The following is a 27500-nucleotide window of genomic DNA, read 5'->3' as shown; positions in this document are numbered from 1 at the left end:
GGTAAATCTGCCTACAATACAATTGTCTTCATTTGAATAAAAAATGGTAGGCTAATTTAGTTTATCAAAATGATATATATATATATATATATATATATATATATATATATATATATATATATCCCTTTGTATTATGCAACTTATTTAACTTGAGTAACCAGAAATTTTAAAATTAGGATATAATATTTACACTTAAAACTCCATCTGTGTGCTGTTAATTTAAGAATGGGTGTGGAATACGAAAGCTAAGTAAGCAACAAACATGCATGTCTCTTGTTGATGCGTTGAAAGAGCTTTGTTTAGAGTGTTTACGGGAATGACTTACCTCCACTGGTCCCACTTCACCAACGGGTTGGAAGGGGCTGGCATGTGGCTGCTGACACAGAGCACTGATGCCCTCCGTAGGGCTGGCAGTACAGGATGTGGTGGTTTGTGAGACTGAGTACTTCAATGCTATGACAAAGTCATCCATAACACCCTCACACTACATGGACAATAGCATGAGTGCTAGCAGAGTGGGCTTCAAGTACTTGGCTGTCAGTCACAGTAGCAACTATCCTGTGACGTATGAAACATCCTAATTACTAATGCATTGGAGTGGTGTGCGTGTGTCTATGCCTGTGTGTGTGTTTGTATGTGCATGCCTGTATGTGTGTGTATGTTTGTGTGAATGCTTGTGCGTGTGTGTGTGTGTGTGTGTGTGTGTGTGTGTGTGTGTGTGTGTGTGTGTGCTTTCCTGTGTTTGAATGTGCGTGTGTGCATGCCTGTGTGTGTGTGTGTGTGTGTGTGTGTGTGTGTGTGTGTGTGTGTGTGTCGGGTTAATGTGAATGTGTATGTGAAGCCAAGGCACTAAAGGGAGACTCAAAGGTGGGCCAGAAGCTGTCTGGCTTTGGATGCTTCAGTGGTGTGAATCCTGAATCAGTGTCTGCAGAGGGCAAACCTTGGTTCGTCTCACTTTCAACCAATCGAAAGAAAAACGTTCCATTCTCACCTAGTTTAAACCTGTTATAAACTAGCTAGAGTCCTGCTATAACCTGTTATACACTAGCTATAGTCCTACTATAACTTGTTATACATTAGCTATAGTCCTGCTATAACCTGTTATACACTAGCTATAGTCCTGCTATAACCTGTTATACACTAACTATAGTCCTGCTATAACATGTTATACATTAGCTATAGTCCTGCTATAACATGTTATACACTAGCTATAGTCCTGCTATAACCTGTTATACACTAGCTATAGTCCTGCTATAACCTGTTATACACTAACTATAGTCCTGCTATAACATGTTATACACTAGCTAGAGTCCTGCTACAACCTGTTATACACTAGCTATAGTCCTGCTACAACCTGTTATACATTAGCTATAGTCCTGCTATAACCTATTATAAACTAGCTAGAGTCCTGCTACAACCTGTTATACATTAGCTATAGTCCTGCTACAACCTGTTATAAACTAGCTAGAGTCCTGCTATAACCTGTTATACATTAGCTATAGTCCTGCTACAACCTGTTATAAACTAGCTAGAGTTCTGCTATAACCTGTTATAAACTAGCAAGAGTCCTGCTACAACCTGTTATACATTAGCTATAGTCCTGCTACAACCTGTTATACATTAGCTAGAGTCCTGCTATAACTTGTTATAAACTAGCTAGAGTCCTGCTATAACCTGTTATACATTAGCTATAGTCCTTCTATAACATGTTATACATTAGCTATAGTCCTGCTACAACCTGTTATAAACTAGCTAGAGTCCTGCTATAACCTGTTATAAACTAGCTAGAGTTCTGCTATAACCTGTTATAAACTAGCAAGAGTCCTGCTACAACCTGTTATACATTAGCTATAGTTCTGCTATAACTTGTTATAAACTAGCTAGAGTCCTGCTATAACCTGTTATAAACTAGCAAGAGTCCTGCTACAACCTGTTATACATTAGCTATAGTTCTGCTATAACTTGTTATAAACTAGCTAGAGTCCTGCTATAACCTGTTATAAACTAGCAAGAGTCCTGCTACAACCTGTTATACATTAGCTATAGTCCTGCTATAACATGTTATATACTAGCTATAGTCCTGCTATAACCTGTTATACATTAGCTAGAGTCCTGCTATAACCTGTTATACAGTAGCTGGACTAGAGTCCTGATATTACCAGGTAGATTTAGAGGTTTATATTTACTAGCTAGAACCGTCAACAAATCGGGGCATTGCTGACCAGAATCGAAAGAAAAAAGATTTTATATTCTTTGTTTTGTCACCTGCAACCTTTTTGGGTGGTAAATCCTAGTCTGACAGATAGGAGACCTGTCTGTGTAAGACACACGAGAATCTGGCCTTTATTGCAAATAAGCTCCACCACCACAAGCTTGTCTCACATTGCAACTTGGAAGAGCTAGTGAAGGAAATCGTGTCCGACTCCCAAAGAAAAGACTGCATGTATGGTGAGTTTGAGACATGCAAATTCACCAACTTTCCAATGAAGGCCCCTTACACACCAGAAACCATGGTCTCCTATAATCAGCGGGGAATGGAGGAGCGGCTGAGGTCTGAGGGAAGTGAAAGTATACCATTTAAAATCACTGTGAAGAAGGTCATCGAGAAATTTAATGACCAGCTTGTGAAGTTCAAAAGTTTATAATATTAGCAAGCAATTTGCCTTCTCCAGAGCCCTGAAGGCAGGGCTCTCTGAGAAGGAATGCATAATGCATATTGATTTCTCGGAAAACTACGCATGCAAGTGGTCCTCCGAGATCCAGGCCGCGCAATTTGGGGGGTCACACCAACAAGCCATCCTACATACAGGTGTGCTATACACGGCCCCAAAGGCCACACCTACCTGTTTTTGCACAGTGACTGCATCGAGGCAAAAAGGCCCGGCTGCAATTTGGGAGCATCTTAGGCCGGTGCTGACTTACGTCAAGCAGGAGCATCCTGCTGTGAAGGTGCTACACTTCCTCAGTGGCGGACCCTGCTCACAATACCGGCAGCGCGGCGACTTTTTCCTCTTCTGCACAGAATTACACGAATGGGGCTTCACACAAGGCACATGGACCTTTTTCGAGGCCAGTCATGGGAAGGGGGCTCCTGATGGAGTAGGAGGTGCAATGAAGAGACAAGCTGATGGCCTTGTCAGCAAAGGCCATGACATCACTGATGCAAGGTCTCTGTACTCGCTGATCAAAACACACACACCACCATCAAGCTGTTCTATGTGGATGAGGACGATATAGAACAGGCAGTGCAGGCTATGCCTAAGAACATCCCACCAGTTCCCTCAACTATGCGCCTTCATCGGGTTGTGACCCTAGAGAGAGGTGGCCTTATCTGCCGTGGTGTAAGTTGTATGTGTAGCTATGAAGAGGCTTCAGTGCCAGTGGCCTGGATCTCAGGACTTCAGTTTCATGCGTCACAACCAAACTCCAATACAAGACAGCACAGTTGACTGGACCAATTCCGAGGTCAAAGTGGTGTGTGGTTAAATATGGAGATGACCTTTACCCCGGGATTGTGATGGCAACAGATGATTCCTACGTCCAGGTAAAATGCATGCACAGCAGCGGTCCAAACAGATTCTCTTGGCCTATTCGAGATGATGTACTTTGGTACCTATATGATGATGTGCTTCGTCTCATCCCTGCTCCTTTGCCAGTCACTGCCCGCCATGTGGAGATACAGAGAGATGTATGGTTGGAGCTTACAAAGTAAAATTAGAAGTATCTCTGTAATTGCCTAAGATCAAGAAGTTTCTCTGTTGGATGAAATTGCCTTAGATAAAATTGTTTACTTCCATTTTCCATTCCTTGTTGCTTTTCTGTGGTACTGTGGTAATGTTTGCTCTGTTTTGAATGGCAGCTGTTTCTTTAATTGCCACAATTGGGAGTTTTTACGTGTTAAATGCTACTAAGTGCATGATTAAGTTGGAAGGTTTTTCATCTAATTTCCTTTGATGAAATTCCTTTCCTTTGTTGAGATTTTTAACTTTAACTACAAAAATGTCATACTTACCAGAAACAATCAGTTTTTAAAAGTACTTACCATTGTTGTCCTGTGGATGAAATTTGTATTGCCAGTTGTTTTTTATATGTCCAAAGATGATTTGTATTAATAAAGATATTTCTTATATGATTGTATTACCAGAAACAATCAGTTTTTAAAAGTACTTACCATTGTCATGTCCTGTGGATGAAATGTGTTTGTAGTTGTATTGCCAGTTGTTTTTTATATGTCCAAAGCTGATTTGTTTAAATAAAGATATTTATTCTATGATTGTATTTTTCTGTATAATTCTTCATTACCTCCCGTATGGAAGCAGATTGTCATGGCCTAATGTTCCATAGGTAACTAGTAGGTATATGGAAGTAAATAAGTTCATAACTCTTGTCCATGCAATTAACTTCAAAGACAAATAATAGGTGACTAAAAGACCCTCTCGGTTATTGAGATCAGTCCTATTACTGTTGAGATCAGTCCTGTTACTGTTATTAATTTGATATTTTAAAAGAAAAAGAACATTTGATAGTCCAACAGATCTCACCATAGTAACCACACTATATTGTATTTTGGACAAGACCCTTTTTAAAATATCTGTCTTGTTAAAGTATACAATTTTCTTAATTGTAATGTCATGTCGTCCCTGAAATAGGACATTTTCAGTAATCTAAATGGCAATTATGATATAAAACAGAAAAATTCTAAATATGACATAATCTGAATGAAAAGAGGGACCAAAATACTAATTATATATGTGTAAACTGTTGCATATTTGTAATTGGAAGTGTTATATATAGTAACACTTTAGTTGGTAACAGGACTGAGGAAATAACAAAACATGAAATAAATAAACAGTCATGAAATAATAAATGGCATAGTTTGAGTTTGAGTGTGTGTGTGTGTGTGTGTGTGTGTGTGTGTGTGTGTGTGTGTGTGTGTGTGTGTGTGTGTGTGTGTGTGTGTGTGTGTGAATACATACACTGTAACGCAAGTGTTGTACACTTCTTTGTTATTTGGATAACCGTTCTGCTGTTCAAAGTCACTTTATTTCGTCTCAAACAACAAGTAAAATGGTAAAAGTACAAAAATACAGTAAACATTTTGGTTACTGTGCAAATTGCCATCCATGTGCAAAAGAGCAATCCCACCAACATTCATTCAACATTCATTCTGATCTACCTTACATGCCTTACATTCATTCATGCTTACATAATCATCCATTCATCCATTATATATACATTAATGTATCCATTCACAACTTCCCATGTGTTCAATCCTAAATAAATATACATTAATTTCTCCATTTCTACACATGCATGCATTCAACCTTAAAAATAACATTGCTTCCTTCATTCAGTCATATGGAAATACACAAATGTATCCATTCAGCCCTAACCATGCATTCAATCCTAAATAAATATACATTTGTTGTTCCATTCATACCCATACATTCAGCCACGTGAATACAATACTTCCTTCATTCATTCATGATCACCGTTCTCCATTGATGAGCTTGATTGAGAGAGGGATGAATGAATGTTTATACCTGTTGTATTTGCACAGAGAAACCCTGTACCTCCTGCCTGAATTCAACAGTATATATTCAGAATACAACAGATGGGAGCTGTCAATAGTCTGAGCCTGTCTTGTTGTTGCCTGATGGAAGAGCTCCTGCGGGTTGAGAGGTACTGGTGTTACTGGTGGTACTGGTGGTACTGGTGTTTCTATCATTTTTCCTGCTGTCTTAACTAGGTTAAATATCTGGGTTTTAGATTTGACTGTTAGGTTCCAAAACCAGCTGGTAATACCATACCGAAGAATAGACTCAATTGTTGCCCTATAGAAGATTAGCATGTTTTAAATATCGCCATGTTTTAAAGATCACCGCCACGGGGCGGTGGTGCCTCGGCGGTGGTGGTGGTGCCTCGTGGTGGCGGTGGTGGTGCCTTGTGGTGGTGGTGGTGCCTCATGGTGGTGGTGGTGGTGCCTCATGGTGGTGGTGGTGGTGGTGCCTCATGGTGGTGGTGGTGGTGCCTCATGGTGGTGGTGGTGGTGCCTCGTGGTGGTGGTGGTGGTGGTGCCTCATGGTGGTGGTGGTGGTGGTGGTGCCTCGGCGGTGGTGGTGGTGGTGGTGGTGGTGGTGCCTCGTGGTGGTGGTGGTGCCTGGGCGGTGGTGGTGGTGGTGGTGGTGCCTCAGTGGTGGTGCCTGGGCGGTGGTGGTGGTGGTGGTGGTGGTGGTGGTGGTGCCTCGGTGGTGGTGGTGGTGGTGCCTCGGTGGTGGTGGTGGTGGTGCCTCGTGGTGGTGGTGGTGCCTCGGTGGTGGTGGTGGTGGTGGTGGTGGTGGTGGTGGTGGTGCCTGGGCGGTGATGGTGGTGGTGGTGGTGGTGGTGGTGGTGGTGCCTGGGCGGTGGTGGTGGTGGTGGTGGTGGTGGTGGTGGTGGTGCCTCGGCGGTGGTGGTGGTGCCTCAGTGGTGGTGGTGGTGGTGCCTCGTGGTGGTGGTGGTGCCTGGGCAGTGGTGGTGGTGGTGGTGGTGGTGGTGGTGCCTGGGCGGTGGTGCCTGGGCGGTGGTGGTGGTGGTGGTGGTGCCTCAGTGGTGGTGGTGGTGGTGGTGGTGGTGGTGGTGCCTCGTGGTGGTGGTGGTGCCTGGGCAGTGGTGGTGGTGGTGGTGCCTGGGCGGTGGTGGTGGTGGTGGTGCCTGGGCGGTGGTGGTGGTGGTGGTGCCTGGGCGGTGGTGGTGGTGGTGGTGCCTGGGCGGTGGTGGTGGTGGTGGTGCCTGGGCGGTGGTGGTGGTGGTGGTGCCTCAGTGGTGGTGCCTGGGCGGTGGTGGTGGTGGTGGTGGTGGTGCCTCAGTGGTGGTGCCTGGGCGGTGGTGGTGGTGCCTGGGCGGTGGTGGTGGTGGTGGTGGGGTTGCCTCAGTGGTGGTGCCTCGGCGGTGGTGCCTCGGGCAGCGGGGCTCCGGCGGGAGACAATCGCAGTCAACAATCGCGGGCAACAATCCCTTTCCCCTCCGGTTCAGTCTAATTCAGATTGATGTGGAAGTGGAGAGAGACGTCGGAGAACCCGACGCAGTCGTTTGAGATTCATAATATCGTCTGGAAGCACACACAGCTTTTGGCCGTGATAATATATTATATGATATAGATATCTATGAATTATATGATATTATTTAGTTATAGAGCTCCAGGACTCCCGCCGGAGCACCCGGAGTGTTCTAGAATATTTACAGAACACGGCCAAAAGCTGTGTGCGCCTCGCCATTGCGATACATCGACTGTAAACACTTGCGCATGGTACCGTGGCCGCAAGCTGCTCAGTGCCACACCCCCACCCTCCACCTCGACCCGCTCTAAAAAACGGCACATTTGTGGAGAGCTCATCGTGGGACTGGCTCGTAGTGGCTGTAACTCTGCACCAAGGCTGAATTTCTTTAACATCTTCAAGTACTGTATTAGGGACCCACTAACACCTATATAAAAGCATTCATAAAGTAGCATGCCATGGGATCTTTAAAACAAACAACATTCATTCCTTTGAAAACTGCTCATTGGCGCAGGGCAACATCAAGGATAGAATTTCTTCCGCATCAAGGGAGCCTAGCCACGCCTAGTGCATGACGCGCAGTGTATGTTTCATGACGTTAGACACGTAGGCGTGTCACATGTTTAGAGCAGTTATTGTAATGCGTTTTCTGCTGTGGACCAACGCAGTTTTACTACAGTCTGGTGTGAGACTGGGTTTAAGGGACGTGGTTAGTTTCAGATTTTGAGGGGGTCTGCTGAAAAAATCAGAGTGTTGTTTCAACGAATCCTGCGCAGAACTCTCCCTCTTCTGAAGTCAAAAATAATCTCCAGATTGAAATACATTGGTTTAACACTAACTAGCCTAGTATTTATAACATAAAAACTAGGCTATACGTACAGCATATCATACAATGGACATGTATATAGAGTTAGACTATAGATATATGTATAAGGTTATAGGCCAAATACGGTTAAAATTCTTTATATGTTAAGTTATATGCTTTATAAGTTAATTATATTTAAATTATTATAACCAAGTAGCCTTTATTTTCTTGGCGTTATCATTACATCCTTTCTCGTTACATCGATATAAATTATTGTTATAATGAGATCTGTATCTGACCATTGACCATCCTCTCGGAAATTCTATGAATGAAATTCATATTGACGGTATGGCACTATATCCCTATTCTCGCCCACCCATCTTGAATTTAATAGACCATTTTCGTTGCTTCGAGGAGGACTGGTGGTCTCTGTATATAATAAATTAATAAATAAATAAATATAAATAAGTATGTGTATTTATTTATTATTATTTATTTCGGATAAATCTGATTGTTTTGACGAATCCTGCGCAGCCCCCCCCCCCCCCCCCCCCGAGGTCGAAAATAATCTCCCAAATGAAATGCAATGGTTTAATATTGAATTAATTAAATATTAAAATATATCTAATATATATATATATAAATATAGAATTATTTAGTTATAATATTATATACAAAACACGACAACTGATGTCCATAGCCTTAACCCATACATGTTGTGTGAATAACAAGGACACGTTGGTGTAGTTGTGTTGAGAAATGTTGCAGATTTCACTGTAAAATCGCTGTCAACGTAAAAACCATGGACCTATAAAGATAAGGTAAAAACGGACAGTGAGGAGAATACTTCCTGGTTTCCTCCGTTAGCCAATGGGATGGATGCTCAATACATTGTAATGAGTTGAAACCCCCTGCGTGGAATTAAGACGCACAAGGACACCCTTTGTGTCAGCCGGTAACACCAAAAGACCCCCGTTTTTTGACGAACTCGGAGTGAGACTGTGTTGACCAGCAAGCAACACATTTTAAATCAAATAACATGATTCTAAAAATAATAATCATGGATTAAAGCAAGTGCAGAAGAAGTTTATCTTCAGTGTGATTTAAAACTCTCGGGATGAGCAGTTCAGCCACTGTAGAGCTGTAAAACACAGCCACTGTAGAGCTGTAAAACACAGCCACTGTACAGCTGTAAAACACAGCCACTGTAGAGCTGTAAAACACAGCCACTGTAGAGCTGTAAAACACAGCCACTGTAGAGCTGTAAAACACAGCCACTGTAGAGCTGTAAAACACAGCCACTGTAGAGCTGTAAAACGCAGCCACTGTAGAGCTGTAAAACACAGCCACTGTACAGCTGTAAAACACAGCCACTGTACAGCTGTAAAACACAGCCACTGTAGAGCTGTAAAACGCAGCCACTGTAGAGCTGTAAAACACAGCCACTGTAGAGCTGTAAAACGCAGCCACTGTAGAGCTGTAAAACACAGCCACTGTACAGCTGTAAAACACAGCCACTGTGGAGCTGTAAAACACAGCCACTGTACAGCTGTAAAACACAGCCACTGTAGAGCTGTAAAACACAGCCACTATAGAGCTGTAAAACGCAGCCACTGGTTTGTTGACCTCATTCTTCTGATAGGAACGTGTGGGTGCAATGAATCTGACAGATATGATGGGGCCAGCTCCACGTCAGGTTTCAAAAACAAGTAATACTGAAACTGAATCTCAAACTGGATCCTGAAATGTATTTAGCACAAAATATTGTACAGGGCTTTTGAATAAATGGATCAATTAATGGTGAATCGCAATGGTCGCAAGCAGAGGGACGTGAGAGTTATTGAGGTGGAGTTTTGAAAAGAGAAAACTTTCATTTTATTAGAACATGGTCTAAAGATAATTATAATAAAATTTGCAGAGACACATTCCTGTTCCCCACTTTTATTGGCGTGAACGGGGATATCTGCTTCTGGGCCCCATGATCTGAGGGCCCCGTCCACAGCCCGCCAAAACAACTGCAATACCAGGCTTGGCCACTGAGCACTGGTGGATTGCGGAAGTAGGCACTGCTGGGGGCCTGGTTTTATCCAGAGACTGAGCAAGATGTGTTGCATGTGTGGCTACAAAACACACAAGTAAACGCTAGCTTCAGTGGGTCTGGGCAGCGTGTGAAGAGATAAAGTTATAACTAGAATGCGTTTGGCCCTAACGAACTGCGAGAGTGTGCTTGCTAAAATGCGCTAACGTCAGGGCTAAAGTCAGCACTAACGTCAGCACTAACGTCACAGCTAACGTTAGGGCTAACATCAGCACTAACATCAACACTAGTGTCACCGCTGCCTGAACATCGTAAAACGTAGTCAAATTCGGCAGGAAAACCGCCCAATCTGGCAACACTGCCTACACGTCCTCCGCGCACCTCCCTCAGCGTAAATCAATGAGACCAACTGAAAACGAAGCCGATATGGAACTTAAACTGTGATTCTGGAAAAAGTATAAAGGTAATCGAAATTTAGTTTCCAGATTATTGAAGATACAAGTGTGTTGAATTGTAAAAAGGTTTGAACGTAGGTTAAGATGGAAAATTGACCAAGTTATGATGCCTGAAGTACTTGAAGTGTCAGACATTGTAAAAAGAAAAAGCTGAAAAAGCATAATAGTTTAAAAAGTTGAAAGAGTTGAAAAATGCAGAGAGATAGCCATCATGTCGTTAAAGAGCTGGACGTTTTGATAGTTGAATGGTTTCTGTAGCTGAAAGCATGCAGGAGCAGTTAACTGCACAAAGGCAGGCAAAGGGAACAAAGAAAATGATGAAGAACAGTAGATGTGCTTGCAGTAGCAACCACACTAACTAGCCTGACCCTAATTACATCATTTCACGGTGTTAAGGATGGAGTTGTGACGGGGCGTGACTGAGTAGGGAGGCAGGAGTGGTAGAAATAGGCTTCTGTCAATATATTTATATTTGTGAAAAAATGTCAAAGTAAACTGTATTGTATCGGCCTATATATATATTTTCATACATTAATACACAGGATCAGGATCAGATGTTATAATCCCTTGTGCCTAAATCCAAGGAACCCAGACTATCCTTATAAGCACGCTGGCCACTAAGCTACCAACCAAAGGTGAAAAACACGAGACAATGTGACTGCGTACCGCTGGAAGGAAGCTCATTACCGAACACTCTGACGGACGGAGGAGGAGCCATGGGAAACTACGTCAGACAGAAGGTTCTTCTTCCCAGCGTTGATTGAACAGTTTGTGTGTATACCAGACTCTTTACAATCCCAGACCTCATGCAGCATCAGCGCAGCCTGCGTCTCCCATCACCTCCTCCAGCGTCTGCTGCTCTGGCATCTGACAGAACATCTAACGTTCCTCTTCTCTGGAGACTTCTACCATTTGATCTCAGCGGAAGAGAAATCTAGATCTGTAGGGAAAATGGCGCTCCTTTTCCCCCCCTTTCATTGGTTGAGTCGATACACCCACACTAACCCCTCCCCCTCCCTTCACTCCACTAACCCCTCCCCTTCACTCCACTAACCCCTCCCCTTCACTCCACTAACCCCTCCCCTTCACTCCACTAACCCCTCCCCTTCACTCCACTAACCCCTCCCCCTCACTCCACTAACCCCTCCCCCTCCCTTCACTCCACTAACCCCTCCCCCTCCCCTTCACTCCACTAACCCCTCCCCTTCACTCCACTAACCCCTCCCCTTCACTCCACTAACCCCTCCCCTTCACTCCACTAACCCCTCCCCTTCACTCCACTAACCCCTCCCCTTCACTCCACTTACCCCTCCCCCTCACTCCACTAACCCCTCCCCCTCCCTTCACTCCACTAACCCCTCCCCCTCCCCTTCACTCCACTAACCCCTCCCCTTCACTCCACTAACCCCTCCCCTTCACTTCACTAACCCCTTCCCTTCACTCCACTAACCCCTCCCCTTCACTCCACTAACCCCTCCCCCTCCCCTTCACTCCACTAACCCCTCCCCCTCCCCTTCACTCCACTAACCCCTCCCCTTCACTCCACTAACCCCTCCCCTTCACTCCACTAACCCCTCCCCTTCACTCCACTAACCCCTCCCCTTCACTCCACTAACCCCTCCCCCTCCCTTCACTCCACTAACCCCTCCCCTTCACTCCACTAACCCCTCCCCCTCACTCCACTAACCCCTCCCCTTCACTCCACTAACCCCTCCCCTTCACTCCACTAACCCCTCCCCTTCACTCCACTAACCCCTCCCCCTCACTCCACTAACCCCTCCCCTTCACTCCACTAACCCCTCCCTTCACTCCACTAACCCCTCCCTTCACTCCACTAACCCCTCCCCCTCCCCTTCACTCCACTAACCCCTCCCCCTCCCCTTCACTCCACTAACCCCTCCCCTTCACTCCACTAACCCCTCCCCTTCACTCCACTAACCCCTCCCCCTCCCTTCACTCCACTAACCCCTCCCCCTCCCTTCACTCCACTAACCCCTCCCCCTCCCTTCACTCCACTAACCCCTCCCCCTCCCTCCACTAACCCCTCCCCTTCACTCCACTAACCCCTCCCCTTCACTCCACTAACCCCTCCCCTTCACTCCACTAACCCCTCCCCTTCACTCCACTAACCCCTCCCCTTCACTCCACTAACCCCTCCCCCTCCCCTTCACTCCACTAACCCCTCCCCCTCCCCTTCACTCCACTAACCCCTCCCCTTCACTCCACTAACCCCTCCCCCTCCCCTTGTTCCTTTAAAACGGGAACTTTCAGAGCTGCTTGTGAGGCTAAATTGACTGCGCGAAACAGCCAATGTGCAACAGCGCCATCAATTCCACCGCATGGACCATATTCGCAGCATTGTCCGTTACGATGGCTGGGTCTTTGTAAACTCCCACTCTTGTATCGCCTCAGACAACAGTTCAGCTAGATTACTCGCCGTGTGGCTAGTTTCAATTGCCCTAGTCTGTAAAACATGGACATGAGTCCAGTCATCGTCGATATAGTGAGAAGTAATTGTCAGGTAGGAATCGGTTGCTCTGGATGTCCAGCTGTCACAAGTTAAGGCGACTCTCTCTGCCGATTATGTGAAGTTGCGATGCTATGTTTAACATCTGCATACAGGTTTGGGATTACCACTTCACTCAGATGTTTGCGTGTCGGTAAAACGTAGTGTGGTTCTAGTATATTAATGAGGCTTCTGTAACATATTTCAGCCATAATATTCTCCCATAGCCACAATACTGAGTAAACGTAACATAAGCCTTAAGACTGCTGCACAACCAGGCAGCAGCTGATCATACAAAGATGAACACGCCCACCTCTACCTTCTTATTTAACTCGGACTCCGCGATTAGATGTAAAGCTTAGAGACGCTCCACGCGTGTTATATACGATCCCTCTCCTTTTGTTTCATAGACAATAGATCAATAACCTTAACCAAATAAAGTGAGTTAAAAGCGATCCTGTCTCGGCGGCCTTTCCTGGACCAAAATATCATAACACTTCGGAAGTCATCATTTCAACAGCGCTGTACGGGCGTATATCCTTGCATATGAAAGTTGCGACAGCCTCAGTTATTTTTTGGGCATGTGGAGAATTGGATGCTAACTTAAACCCAAATGCCTGCTCCAGTTGGGTTTGTTTTTTCGGATCAGACGTTTTTGCAGATTGCGTATCTGGGTGATGTCTCGTTAAATGGTTTCGTAGATTTGTGGTATTTCCACAATATTTCACCTCCATTTTGCACAGCTTACATATGGCTTTGCTTTTGTCCAGATCTTCTCTGTCTTCATAGTTTTTGAATCTGAAATGCAACCACACGTCTGCCTTTAGGCTTGGCGGTGGCTTCAGTGGAGCAGCTCCCTCCATGTTTTGGTTCACTACTACTAGTCTCTCACGTGGACAGGTCTCGTTGCGCGAAGAACTAAAGGCTGGCCACGCGAGACTAACGGCGAGACTTCACGCATTCACGGGAAAAGGCATATATTAAAAGATCGATCCTGGGATTTTATTAATCAATATTGAAACATTCAAATGAAAATCGATTTTAAATCAGAAAATCGATTATTTGAGCCCAGCCCTAGTGGAGAATACTTAAAGGTCTCATGACATGCCACCAGGTGTGAGTGTGATTAGCCGTTACACGCCGTTTTGAAAATCTGGCTCTTCTGACATCACAAGTGGGCGTGTCCACCTAGATGTGTGCTGGATAGATCAGTCTACCAGCCGACCCAGTGGACTGTAGCAAACGTTGCTCATCTAGCCGTCACACTCACACCTCGTGGCATGTCATGGGACCTTTAAGACTTGTGTTGGTCCAGAGCAGTGTAGGAATCAGATACTATGACAGGCACACCCCAAGAGCACAATAGGTCTCTTCCTCCACATAGTCATAGGGTGTGGATGTTTAGCTGAGCGTCATGGTGGTGAAGTGTAGCCATATTGTCATTGGTTATTTTGGAAAAAAAAATGTTTATTTGAAGTCATTTATCTTGTGGGTGTGAATAACTTGTGCTAAGGCCCTCAGAAGGTTCTGAGCATGTGTTCCACACGCCCACAGACCAGAACTCTCTCAGCCACTGCCCAGCAGGGTCCGTACTCCCACCAGCCAACTCAGCCCCATCACACAGTGACCATGCTCTCCAGAGGCCCAGGCTGCCAAGAAATGACTCTTGGAGTGGATTTTGGGAGAGCAAAACACTTGAAACTTCTTATGATAGTAAAGCATTGTAGTTTAATGCATTCGGCTGAATGAGAAATCGACACAACACCGCCATCAGAAGCATGTCTCAGCACCCACAGATTCTACGCCACCTAGGGTAATTACTACCACTAGGAAATGATTATTACCAATTCACCCAACTTGAATATTGGCAACACAGGTTCGATACATATATGGCTGAGACGTGGATAAATAAATATATACTTTTATTTGGTATCAAAAATATATAGGTTTTCAAATATATAGAAACATCCGTTGACTTCAGGTAGTCAGCCACAGAGACAACAAGAGACAATCAAGGGGTGGGAAGTATGGCAAGAGTGTGGCCCTAAAGGAGATCAAAATGGTCGACTATAGCATCAATCAGCGCCGTAGACAGGACTGGGGGCAGACCACTGGCAGTACGCAGCGAGAAGGAGAGGAAATCAAACTCACACACACACAAACCAACACACACTCATTGCAAGCAGGTGTAGGCACTGCTACGTTAAACACACCGTGTAATTGGCGAGGGCTAGCAAAGAAGACCACCACCTAGAGGTCGCGAACCACCCGCGTTGGCCCACTGATTCCTGTCGAGGAGAGAGAGAGGGAGATATAAACTGTAGTCACATAGAGGGCAGGGAAGCCACCAAATGGGCACACACACACACACACACACACACACACACACACACACACACAATGGGAGTAATGGTAAACCAAACGAAACAAAAGTAACAATAACCAGATGGCAGCCTACCTACTCTTAATAGGCCACCAGCAGTAAAATAAGAATAATAATAAACAAATACAAAGATGATTTGCAGCGAAGCGGCAACCTGGTGTGGTGAGCAACCAAACCCCAGCAGCTAAAAGCTAGCAGCCCACCAGGCTAAGATGACAGCGTTAGGGAAAAATGAACCAACTGATTAAACAAAAGAAAATGTATTTTTGAGGGACAAAAACAGCAGCCCTTTGTGACAGTCTCCTGGGGGGCAGGTGGCCCTGTTGAACGGTGAAACAGGCGGTCTCAGCTCCCGGAGTGCAGCTATCCTAGCAGTAGAGCAGCCACAGGCTGGGCCGGAGGTCATACACGCCACCTGAACACTGGCAACCAGACAGATCAATAAATATAGGTACTAGCAACAGCGCTACATCGCACAACAATAGGCGACCTTCAGCGAGAATGAGCTTACCTTCGACCCACGCCGGACCCACGCCCCGCAGGCGTATAACCCGAGACAGGGGAAGAGTAACCAACTCCACTTGGCTGGAGTAGAGCCTCTTAACTCCCAACGAGAGGCACCGGGAGGAACCGCTGGCAGGCATAACATGAACAGAGCAGCTCATCAGCTCACAAAGCTACCAAGAAGCTCCAGCTGGGGGCCACGCTAGCAACAAATGTATGCGACCATTGATAAAAAGTCCAAACAAGCACACAAATCACATAACTTATTTTAATAATCGCAGAGAGTATAAGAGACAAGGGTAGCATATTAATTTATTAGTAATGGTTAGAGGGCAGGATATTACCGACGCCGGTGACAATCCGTTACCAAAGCAAGAATAACCTGTCAATCTTAATCCCAGCGTAACACCAGGACACCACTAGGCGACTAGAGAGAGAGCTTCATCAGTGTTACTGAGATAAGTCCCCAATTTAGAGAAAAGGGATAAATCATATGTTCTCCCCTAACAGTACGTTAACGTTCCACTCTGCTGCGAATGCAGGGGACGTTATTTTCTTTTCCTGGTCCGAGGTAGTTTGACGTCACGACCAAAGGGCAGCGGCGCGGCGGTTTGTGCATGTAGAGCTCTGACAGGGCAGCGGTGGACCACGGTGTCTGAGAGGCGTTACAGTACAATGCCACGGTGTGAGAGAGGCGTTACAGTACAACGCCACGGTGTGAGAGAGGCGTTACAGTACAACACCACGGTGTCTGAGAGGCGTTACAGTACAACACCACGGTGTCTGAGAGGCGTTACAGTACAACACCACGGTGTCTGAGAGGCGTTACAGTACAATGCCACGGTGTGAGAGAGGCGTTACAGTACAACGCCACGGTGTGAGAGAGGCGTTACAGTACAACACCACGGTGTCTGAGAGGCGTTACAGTACAACACCACGGTGTCTGAGGGGCGTTACAGTACAACGCCACGGGGTCTGAGAGGCGTTACAGTACAACGCCACGGGGTCTGAGAGGCGTTACAGTACAACGCCACGGGGTCTGAGAGGCGTTACAGTACAACGCCACGGGGTCTGAGAGGCGTTACAGTACAACGCCGCGGTGTCTGAGAGGCATTACAGTACAACGCCACGGTGTGAGAGAGGCGTTACAGTACAACACCACGGGGTCTGAGAGGCGTTACAGTACAACACCACGGTGTCTGAGGGGCGTTACAGTACAACGCCACGGTGTCTGAGAGGCGTTACAGTACAACGCCACGGGGTCTGAGAGGCGTTACAGTACAACACCACGGGGTCTGAGAGGCGTTACAGTACAACGCCGCTGTGTCTGAGGGGCGTTACAGTACAACGCCGCGGTGTGAGAGAGCGCATCCCTTGGCAGCGCCGCTACAGCACACAAACAACTGTTGTGTGGAACGGATCGCAGAGTGTTGCACAGCAAGGCACTCCACCTGTGACTCACTGGAATGACGGGGGGGGGGGGCGGTGCGTTTGGCAGAAATAAAAGTCAATAAGAGCACCGTCTTAAAAGACAGAGCATCCAAAGGAGCTTGACAGAGGCTCCAAAGAGTCCCTGGATAACCCACACAACACGGTTGGAAGATCCCAGCGTGTTGTGAGCACACGGGAAACAGGCCTAGCACGTCTAGCCCCACGCAAGAACCTCTTGACCAGTGGGTGAAACCCGGTCACCGTCACAGCCTGCGGGGCCCACACGGCTCCTGACTCTGATAGTGGAGAAAGCACTTCTCCAGGAAGCACTGAGGGGAACCAAGCTCAGTGCCCACCTCATAGAGAGACCACCTGGAGAGAGAGACCACCTGGAGAGAGAGAGACTACCTGGAGAGAGAGACCACCTGGAGAGAGAGACCACCTCATAGAGAGACCACCTGGAGAGAGAGACCACCTACAGAGAGAGACCACCTGGAGAGAGAGACCACCTGGAGAGAGAGACCACCTCATAGAGAGACCACCTGGAGAGAGACCACCTGGAGAGAGAGAGCACCTGGAGAGAGAGACCACCTGGAGAGAGAGACCGCCTGGAGAGAGACCACCTGGAGAGAGAGAGACCACCTGGAGAGAGAGAGCACCTGGAGAGAGAGAGACCACCTGGAGAGAGAGACCACCTGGAGAGAGAGAGACCACCTGGAGAGAGAGACCACCTCATAGAGAGACCACCTGGAGAGAGACCACCTGAAGAGAGAGAGCACCTGGAGAGAGAGACCACCTGGAGAGAGAGACCGCCTGGAGAGAGACCACCTGGAGAGAGACCACCTGGAGAGAGAGACCACCTGGAGAGAGAGAGACCACCTGGAGAGAGAGACCACCTGGAGAGAGACCACCTGGAGAGAGAGAGACCACCTGGAGAGAGAGACCGCCTGGAGAGAGAGACCACCTGGAGAGAGACCACCTGGAGAGAGAGACCACCTCATAGAGAGACCACCTGGAGAGAGACCACCTGGAGAGAGAGAGCACCTGGAGAGAGAGAGACCACCTGGAGAGAGAGACCACCTGGAGAGAGACCACCTGGAGAGAGAGCACCTGGAGAGAGAGACCACCTGGAGAGAGAGACCGCCTGGAGAGAGAGCACCTGGAGAGAGAGACCACCTGGAGAGAGAGACCGCCTGGAGAGAGAGCACCTGGAGAGAGAGACCACCTGGAGAGAGAGAGACCACCTGGAGAGAGAGAGCACCTGGAGAGAGAGAGACCACCTGCAGAGAGAGACCACCTGGGGAGAGAGACCACCTGCAGAGAGACCGCCTGGAGAGAGAGACCACCTGGAGAGACCACCTGGAGAGACCACCTGGAGAGAGAGACCACCTGCAGAGAGAGACCACCTGGGGAGAGAGACCACCTGGAGAGAGAGACCACCTGGGGAGAGAGACCACCTACAGAGAGAGAGAGAGCACCTGGAGAGAGAGACCACCTGGAGAGAGAGACCACCTGCAGAGAGACCGCCTGGAGAGAGAGACCACCTGGAGAGAGAGACCGCCTGGAGAGAGAGACCACCTGGAGAGAGACCACCTGGAGAGAGAGACCACCTCATAGAGAGACCACCTGGAGAGAGACCACCTGGAGAGAGAGAGCACCTGGAGAGAGAGACCACCTGGAGAGAGACCACCTGGAGAGAGAGAGCACCTGGAGAGAGAGACCACCTGGAGAGAGAGACCGCCTGGAGAGAGAGCACCTGGAGAGAGAGACCACCTGGAGAGAGAGACCGCCTGGAGAGAGAGCACCTGGAGAGAGAGACCACCTGGAGAGAGAGACCACCTGGAGAGAGAGAGCACCTGGAGAGAGAGACCACCTGGAGAGAGAGAGACCACCTGGAGAGAGAGACCACCTGGAGAGAGAGAGACCACCTGGAGAGAGAGAGCACCTGGAGAGAGAGAGACCACCTGGAGAGAGACCACCTGGAGAGACCACCTGGAGAGAGACCACCTGGAGAGAGAGACCACCTGGAGAGAGAGACCACCTGCAGAGAGAGACCACCTGGGGAGAGAGACCACCTGCAGAGAGAGACCACCTGCGGAGAGAGACCACCTGGGGAGAGAGACCACCTGCAGAGAGACCGCCTGGAGAGAGAGACCACCTGGGGAGAGAGACCGCCTGGAGAGAGAGACCACCTGGAGAGAGAGACCACCTGGAGAGAGAGACCACCTGGAGAGACCACCTGGAGAGAGACCACCTGGAGAGAGAGACCACCTGGAGAGACCACCTGGAGAGAGAGACCACCTGGAGAGAGAGACCACCTGCAGAGAGAGACCACCTGGGGAGAGAGACCACCTGCAGAGAGAGACCACCTGCGGAGAGAGACCACCTGGGGAGAGAGACCACCTACAGAGAGAGAGAGCACCTGGAGAGAGAGACCACCTGCAGAGAGACCGCCTGGAGAGAGAGACCACCTGGGGAGAGAGACCGCCTGGAGAGAGAGACCACCTGGAGAGAGAGACCACCTGGAGAGAGAGCACCTGGAGAGAGACCACCTGGAGAGAGACCACCTACAGAGAGAGACCACCTGGAGAGAGACCACCTGGGGAGAGAGACCCCCTGCAGAGAGCGGTGGCGGTGCGGAGGGAGGAGGAGGAGGGCGCGGGCCGGGTTGTGTTGAACTATTCAGAGCGCCTCCTCGGCATCTCGCAGAGGAGGCGCGGCCGAGTCCAGGCAAAGGCCCAAGTAGAGCAGCCGACGGACGGGGAGCCGGGGGCTGGAGGCTGGCGACCTTCTCCACGTCGCCCGGCGACCTTCTCCACGTCGCCCGGCCCAAATGACTCTTGGCCGACAGTCATGGTCGACAGGGCAGAGGAGAGGAGGGCCATGTTATTCACAGCCTGCCCCACGGCGCGGCCAGCTGTCTCTGGATACAGTCAGGAGGCAGCGGCTTCTCATTGGCCATCCGGTGGCCGGACAGAGGAGGTCAGCCAGGGGGATATTTGATGTCTTTTCATTTGTGTAAGGCAGTTGTTTGATACAATTTAATAAATCAAATCAAAATCAAATCCAAAAAATATTGTTGAATAAAAAAAGAAAGAAAAATGTTGTACCGAAAAACATACAGAACAGTGACTTAAAAACCCAGGTACGTACCGAATCGTGACCTTTGCGTATCGTTACACCTCTACTGTGGGCACGTGGAGGGCCATCAGGATGACCACAAGGGTCTAAAATAGTACCCTGCATGTGGTCCAGCTCCAGGCTGCCGGCGGCATGGTGAGGCATGTGGTCCAATCAGGTCGTTATGTTAGCTTTAATATCATGTGGTCCAATAGGTCATTATGTTAGCTTTAATATCATGTGGTCCAATAGGTCATTATGTTAGCTTTAATATCATGTGGTCTAGTAAGGCTACGCACTAAACACAAGTGTAGCCCAACTCCCATTGTGAGTCCTGAAGGCAGGACTCAGGGATCCAGTCTTTAGTTCCCTGTGTCACATCGCTGTATTCAGAGCATGATATCTGTTGATTATCTCTCTAACAAAGAAGATGAACGACGTTCAAACTGCATAAGTTGCTATTGAGATGTAGAATGTGTTGAATACACTCACACAGACTTACAGACTTTCAGAGGAACATTAATGCAAAACTTGTCATTGGGAACGCCGACTACCTGGGCCAGCCTCTCATCAACAATGCTTGACTGTGCAACTGTAAGTGTATTTAATGATCTAATGTGTTTAAGATTCAGTTCCCAGGGGCCCATGGGGGTAGTGATCCAGCCATTCCCTACAAAATGTGTTTAATATCGGTTGTGTAGTGCAACCCATTTAATGTGTTCATCAATTTTACAACAGTTGTCTTCTTGGTTCTAACATGCTCTGGGAAGTATTTCAATTAGTTGGATTAAATTCAACATATCATGGAGTGCATGGGCTAGTTTTGAACATTTCAGCACTCTGACATTTGTCGCCATTCCATATTTACAACAGTGATTCCTAAAGAAGTTTGTTATTTGGGAATCTTTCTAAGCCACTGACCCTCCCACATTTTACAGTGATATAATTGATATAAAAACAATACGACGTCTCACTCGGCTCAGATAGGTGAGTCGGCTCCCATAGTTGACTCAAACTTGTTCACATACGACCCATTTCTAACTCTGCTCTACCCTGGAAATCCAGCGTTTTCGCGAGAGCACAATTTCAATTTGCTCAGCGAGTCAATCTGGGAACGAGCAATATACTCACTCCCCGATTCCCCTGGCCCAGAACATTAACCAATCACATCGGTGTATCTGATATTGGCGGGCCAACAGCGTTGCTGTTTTACCGACCGGATACGGCAAGAGTCTAATCTATTGGTTAGCTCCGCTGGTCTGGATACGTCACACCTTGTATTCTTCTGATTGGTCGTAGTGTTATCCAATGCGTGCAGTGATATTTCCAAATGCATGCTTGGGGCCGCCCCTCGAGTTGGGACGTTTTCATTACTCGTTGCCAGACCCTACAGCTTTCTAGATGTGGCTCTGAATTTCCAGGCTAACTCTGCTCTCCCACCATGCCTCAAACCATCTCCCCGGCTGTCCTCCAGGTCACTCTGTCGAGCATAGAACTGTCTGAACTGAAGTCTAAAAACAGCCCTACAGCTACTAAGAGAAACCCCTTCTTTTGGTAAAACATCGAGCGTCCTGGGGTAGCCGGTGCAATCTGTAGTGTGGAGTACAGGAATAGTTCTGATGGAGAAGGACATTGGTTGTGCAGTAAATGGAGCAGGAGGAAGAACGCGTGAACAGCTTTGGACTCCAGAGTTGGAAAGTTATTTTTTTATGGGGTCACACGGGGAGATACGACATGAAGCGACACAGCACGTGTGAGAACGTTTCTTTTTTATTTAGACATACATGTTGGAGACTAGCTCTCACTAATTGTAACACGTCCCACTGTTCCACGTTTGTGGGGATATGGTCCCTCTCCCGGGAGTGTTTGACAGCTAACTAACAGTTCACTTTAATCGTTGGTGCTCTGCCACTTACGGTAAAAGTATTGCACATCTTCAGGAGCTAATTCTCATTGGGCAGTTGTTTATCAAATTATCAAATCATTTAATAATTAAATTAAATGACTATTTATTTATTATTATTATTTATTATTATTCATCAGCTATCCCCACTTAGGGTTAGGGTTGCCCCCCACTGCTTTCCCCACTGGCCCCCATGTGTGTGGGCTGATTCAGCTCTCCAGCCCCCTGACCCTGGCCCCTGGCCCCTGACCCTGGCCCCTGGCCCCTGACCCCCGCCTGGCCCCCTGACCCCCGCCTGGCCCCCTGACCCCCTGGCCCCCTGGCCCCCGCCTGGCCCTGGCCCCTGACCCCCTGACCCCCCCCGGCCCCTGGCCCCCTGACCCCCTGACCCCCCCCTGGCCCCCGCCTGGCCCTGGCCCCTGACCCCCCCCTGGCCCCCTGACCCCCTGACCCCCCCCTGGCCCCTTGGCCCCTGGCCCCTGACCCCCCCCTGGCCCCTGACCCCCCCCCCCCTGGCCCCTGACCCCCCCCTGGCCCCTGGCCCCTGACCCCCCCCTGGCCCCTGACCCCCCCCCTGGCCCCTGGCCCCCTGGCCCCTCCAGCCAGTCAGAGGCTTCCTAGCCAGTTGTTACTGTGGGTTCAGCAGTCTGTCTCCTAAAGACACTAAGCCGTTTACTTGGGGTTTACACCCAGACGTCATCATTTCTATTCGTAATATTTGGCCATAGTGTAACAATGCTGGTTGTAATATCATTCAGGATGACGGTGACAGATACAGCATTTACATTTAGAGCGTTTAGCAGACGCTTTTATCCAAAGCGGTTAATACAGGCCTTGACACACCGACGGCCGAGTCAACCATGCAGGGCAACAGCCAGGGTGGTTCTGCTAATGTCTGCCCATACGCATGCATATATTTGCATGTACACTTGGGCTTTGTGTGTGTATGCCTTCATTAAGTACTGCTGGTGTGCTCCACAACAGAAGAATCTAATCTCTGACACCTCATACCAGGGACATGGGCTGATAATCACATCTATTTTGCCATGTTGCCATATATTTTGTCATACACACATATTTACTCCATGCCTATGCTTGTGTGTTTGCGTTTCAGAGTCTGTGAAATGTGGGCATGATTCTTCCTCCAGTTAAAGAATGTAAGGATCAGGGCGCCCCGGTGGTGCACTGGGCTAAGGCGCGTACCATATAGGAACAGTCCTAATCGCAGAGACCCAGGTTCGAATTCGGCCTGGGTTATTTACTGCATGTCTTCCCCTCTGTCTCCCACACTTTCCTCTCTATCTCTCTCTATAATAAAGCTAAAAATATCTTAAAAATGGAAGGATCATGGTTTGGTGATCTGAGCAATGAGAGATCAATGAGAGGCTCCATGGATCCCACCGCCCCAGTAACCCACGGGGTCTCCACAGGGCTGACCTGTAACCCATGGGGTCTCCACAGGGCTGACCAGTAACCCACGGGGTCTCCACAGGGCTGACCTGTAACCCACGGGGTCTCCACAGGGCTGACCTGTAACCCACGGGGTCTCCACAGGGCTGACCTGTAACCCACGGGGTCTCCACAGGGCTGACCTGTAACCCACGGGGTCTCCACAGGGCTGACCTGTAACCCATGGGGTCTCCACAGGGCTGACCTGTAACCCACGGGGTCTCCACAGGGCTGACCTCTAACCCACGGGGTCTCCACAGGGCTGGCCTGTAACCCACGGGGTCTCCACAGGGCTGACCTCTAACCCACGGGGTCTCCACAGGGCTGAGAAGCCCTTTACGACCACGTCCTTCCCACTAGCTGGTTAGCGGCCGACAGCTTAGGAGTCGTGTCAGGGGGTGGCCCCCAGAAGTAGTGATGGGTCGTTCGCAAACGAATCAGTTCGAACGAACGACTCTTTAACATGAACGAACCGACCTGATTCCCTGTTTCAGTTCGTCTCGTTCGTATCCTTCGTTCCCTGAGACTCGACTCCCAGCTCCACCCACTAGTCGCAGTGGGTGAAGTGCTCCTCAGCTAAAAGGAATCAGTTAATGTTGTGTTGATTGATGACCATTTGCACCACTTTACGATCGTGATTCGTTTGAGAATGAGAACGAGGGAGGAGCTGAGTCTGACCGACTCGGCTGAGAATCATGATTCACCGCTACAGGAAATGCGAACGAACAAACGATTCTTCTTGCCGAACTGACCGACGCGAACTGATTCATTCAAACGAATCATGAAATCCACCACTACCCAGAAGGACTGAGACAGCATCTATGCCTCCCTCTTAATTGCTCCATTTTACTTACGCCAATGTCTGTGTGGTAGGAAGAGAGCCCCTCCCCCCAACTCCTGTCCCCCATCAACCAGGAGACCACACACACACTCACAGCTCAACGAACCAGGAGACCACACACACACACTCACAGCTCAATGAACCAGGAGACCACACACACACTCACAGCTAAATGAACCAGGAGACCACACACACACTCACAGCTAAATGAACCAGGAGACCACACACACACTCACAGCTAAATGAACCAGGAGACCACACACACACACTCACACACTCACAGCTAAATGAACCAGGAGACCACACACACACTCACAGCTAAACGCAGAGGGAGCTCAGCTGCTAATCAATGTGCCGTGAATCTTCTCTAATGAAATCCAACTGCATTCCCTGTCCTGCAGTGGTTTGTTTTGAGAGTGGTAGTTTCTTGGACTTGGACCAAAATCCGCTCTATACTTGTAGGGCATTCAGCTCACTAGAATAGAAGGTCAATATTCAGGCTAGCAGGGCCCATCAGTGGACAACCCTAATGAACAATGCAAATGAATGCTGCATTTATAAAACAAATTGACAGTCACACTAGTGCACATAACATATTCCAACAGTGTTGTTACTTATAGTAAAGATGAGTTAAAACACCTTGTTACGTACCCACCTGGTTAGTGAAGATGAGTTAAAACACCTTGTTACGTACCCACCTGGTTAGTGAAGATGAGTTAAAACACCTTGCTACGTACCCACCTGGTTAGTGAAGATGAGTTCAAAACAGGAGGAGCAGAGAGGCCTTACCTCTGTGGGCTCCGTCACGCCGCCGCTGCCTTTCTTCATCGCAGAGAGAAGTAGTTGACTGGTTGGTAACCATGTTGGTCAACGCGTCGCTCTCGCCCTCATGTACAGCTTTCGGCGAGAGGGCGAGCAGGCGGCTGATAACAGCTGTCTGTGTGACGGCTGTGTGACGGCTCGTGTCCCGGCGGTGACTGCAGGGCCGGGCCGGGCCACCAGCGAAACGGGCGGCTCCTCCTTCTCCTTTCAGCCAAGACTGTGGGGACGAGGCAGGGGAAAGTGGAGGTCTAGGAGACCTCCCCAGCCCTCATGAAGAGACAGACACACGGCCTCATGCACCAGTCCCCAGCCCTCATGAAGAGACAGACACACGGCCTCATGCACCAGTCCCCAGCCCTCATGAAGAGACAGACACACGGCCTCATGCACCAGTCCCCAGCCCTCATGAAGAGACAGACAGACACACGGCCTCATGCACCAGTCCCCAGCCCTCATGAAGAGACAGACAGACACACGGCCTCATGCACCAGTCCCCAGCCCTCATGAAGCACAGAGACGCGGCGTGGAGGCGGATGACCCCGGGCTTTACCACGCCGTCTAAACACCGCCCACAACCACTGGGCTGGAGGGAGGCGGGGGAGGCGAGGCGTTTACACATGGTGTGCAAAGATGTACTGCCCTTTAGTCAAACTGACTTTATATATTTAGACTATTTATGTATATTAAATTGATATTTATATTATGCAGGTCATGTTGTTGAGGAGGTTGGTGGAAGACGCTGCTGTGCAGCGCCTTATAGACACGGTGCCGTGGGGAATGTGGGCGGGGCCCACCTTGATTGGTGCACTGCGGAAATGTTCAGCGCAGGCGAGTGTGAGCACGGGCCATACAGAGAAGCCCGACGGCGTAGCCTACATCATGTAGCCTACATGATGTAGCCTACATGATGTAGCCTACATGACATAGCCTACATGATGTAGGCTACATGACGTCGCCTACATGACGTAGCCTACATGACATAGCCTACATCATGTAGCCTACATGGCGTAGCCTACATCACGTAGCCTACATCAAGTAGCCTACATGACGTCGCCTACATGGCGTAGCCTGCATGGCGTAGCCTACATCATGTAGCCTACATCATGTAGCCTATATGACGTAGCCTACATCATGTAGCCTATATGACGTAGCCTACATCATGTAGGCTACATGACGTCGCCTACATGACGTCGCCTACATGACGTAGCCTACATGGCGTAACCTATATGAAGCCTGACAGTAACTGGTTCTCATGAGGCCCAGTCCCTGACATCGTCACACTCTATGATATCCATTTCTGGGACACAATCGTTTTGATCAGAGCTGACTCAAATATGATGCCTGGACTTTGAAACGAGCGAGCCATAAAGAGGATATTGAGGATAGTTGCATTTATTTTTCTTAGTTTTATTCAAGTTTAAACGTGCTTGGAACAGTCACACTACATGAGCTATTTCATGTTTGGTTGTTCACGTAAAGCATAAATAAGCATGTTCTAAACAATATGACAACAAAAGGTTTGTTATTATTTTTATGCATTTGTTTTTGACAATTGGGACCACAAAAAGACCATATCAAGTCAACCACCCATGTGTGTTATTACATGCACAGTCCGTAATTACACACAGGGAACAGTCTCTTACATATCAAACGCATGGAGAGGAAGAGTCAGTTATAAGTAAATAACCAAAATCTGGCTTTTCGACAACAGTGTTCTGGCGATTTAGTTCTCTCTGACCGTGGCTCTGACATTCAGGACACTTGACGTTGCATCATGCCTCAGCTAAAGATCAGCCTTTACTCTGGGGAAGTCAGTTAGCTCTAGTTGTCTTAGAAACCACAAGGACAGCTGCTGATTGGAAGTGTGCCCCAGACATATTGAATTTTGGGGGGGACATTGCCGATTGATTTCTTAATGTGCAAGGAAAATGACAGTTTTTGTAGCATACACTGAAGGAATGGACTTGTCCAAACCTTTGCCCATTAGTTGTTGATTTTAAGTGTCTTGTTTTAGGCTATAAATTGGCAAAAGAGCAGACCGTATGCAACGTGATGAGTTTGACAACTTTACTACTTTTTTTTCAAAGAAATAAATGAAGACTTTTCAAAAGAAATGTATAAAGCTAGTGTGGTATTTTACTAAATCTGTTTCTTGACCATTTTTGTCAAAAACTGAGGAAGCCTACGGCAGTTAGGACAGTACCAT

At 48.2% G+C, this 27500-nt stretch overlaps 1 protein-coding gene and 1 pseudogene across 2 annotated transcripts in view; one reads left to right on the top strand and one right to left on the bottom strand.

Moving 5' to 3' along the window:
• LOC311364341 (uncharacterized protein) overlaps positions 1-27500 on the bottom strand; it is a gene marked incomplete at both ends in the record, with an annotated part of 156999 nt that overhangs the window by 126574 nt on the left and 2925 nt on the right. The gene's annotated exons all lie outside the window — the stretch shown is intronic.
• LOC311364191 lies at positions 2710-19996 on the top strand (annotated as a pseudogene). The gene is made up of 2 exons: positions 2710-3321; positions 19869-19996. The product of its transcript is annotated as an uncharacterized misc_RNA (transcript).

Source organism: Micromesistius poutassou (genome assembly GCF_964030765.1).
Source record: "Micromesistius poutassou genome assembly, chromosome: 19".
In the NCBI taxonomy this organism is placed as follows: domain Eukaryota; kingdom Metazoa; phylum Chordata; class Actinopteri; order Gadiformes; family Gadidae; genus Micromesistius; species Micromesistius poutassou.
This window is presented reverse-complemented; position numbering and strand designations above follow the sequence as displayed.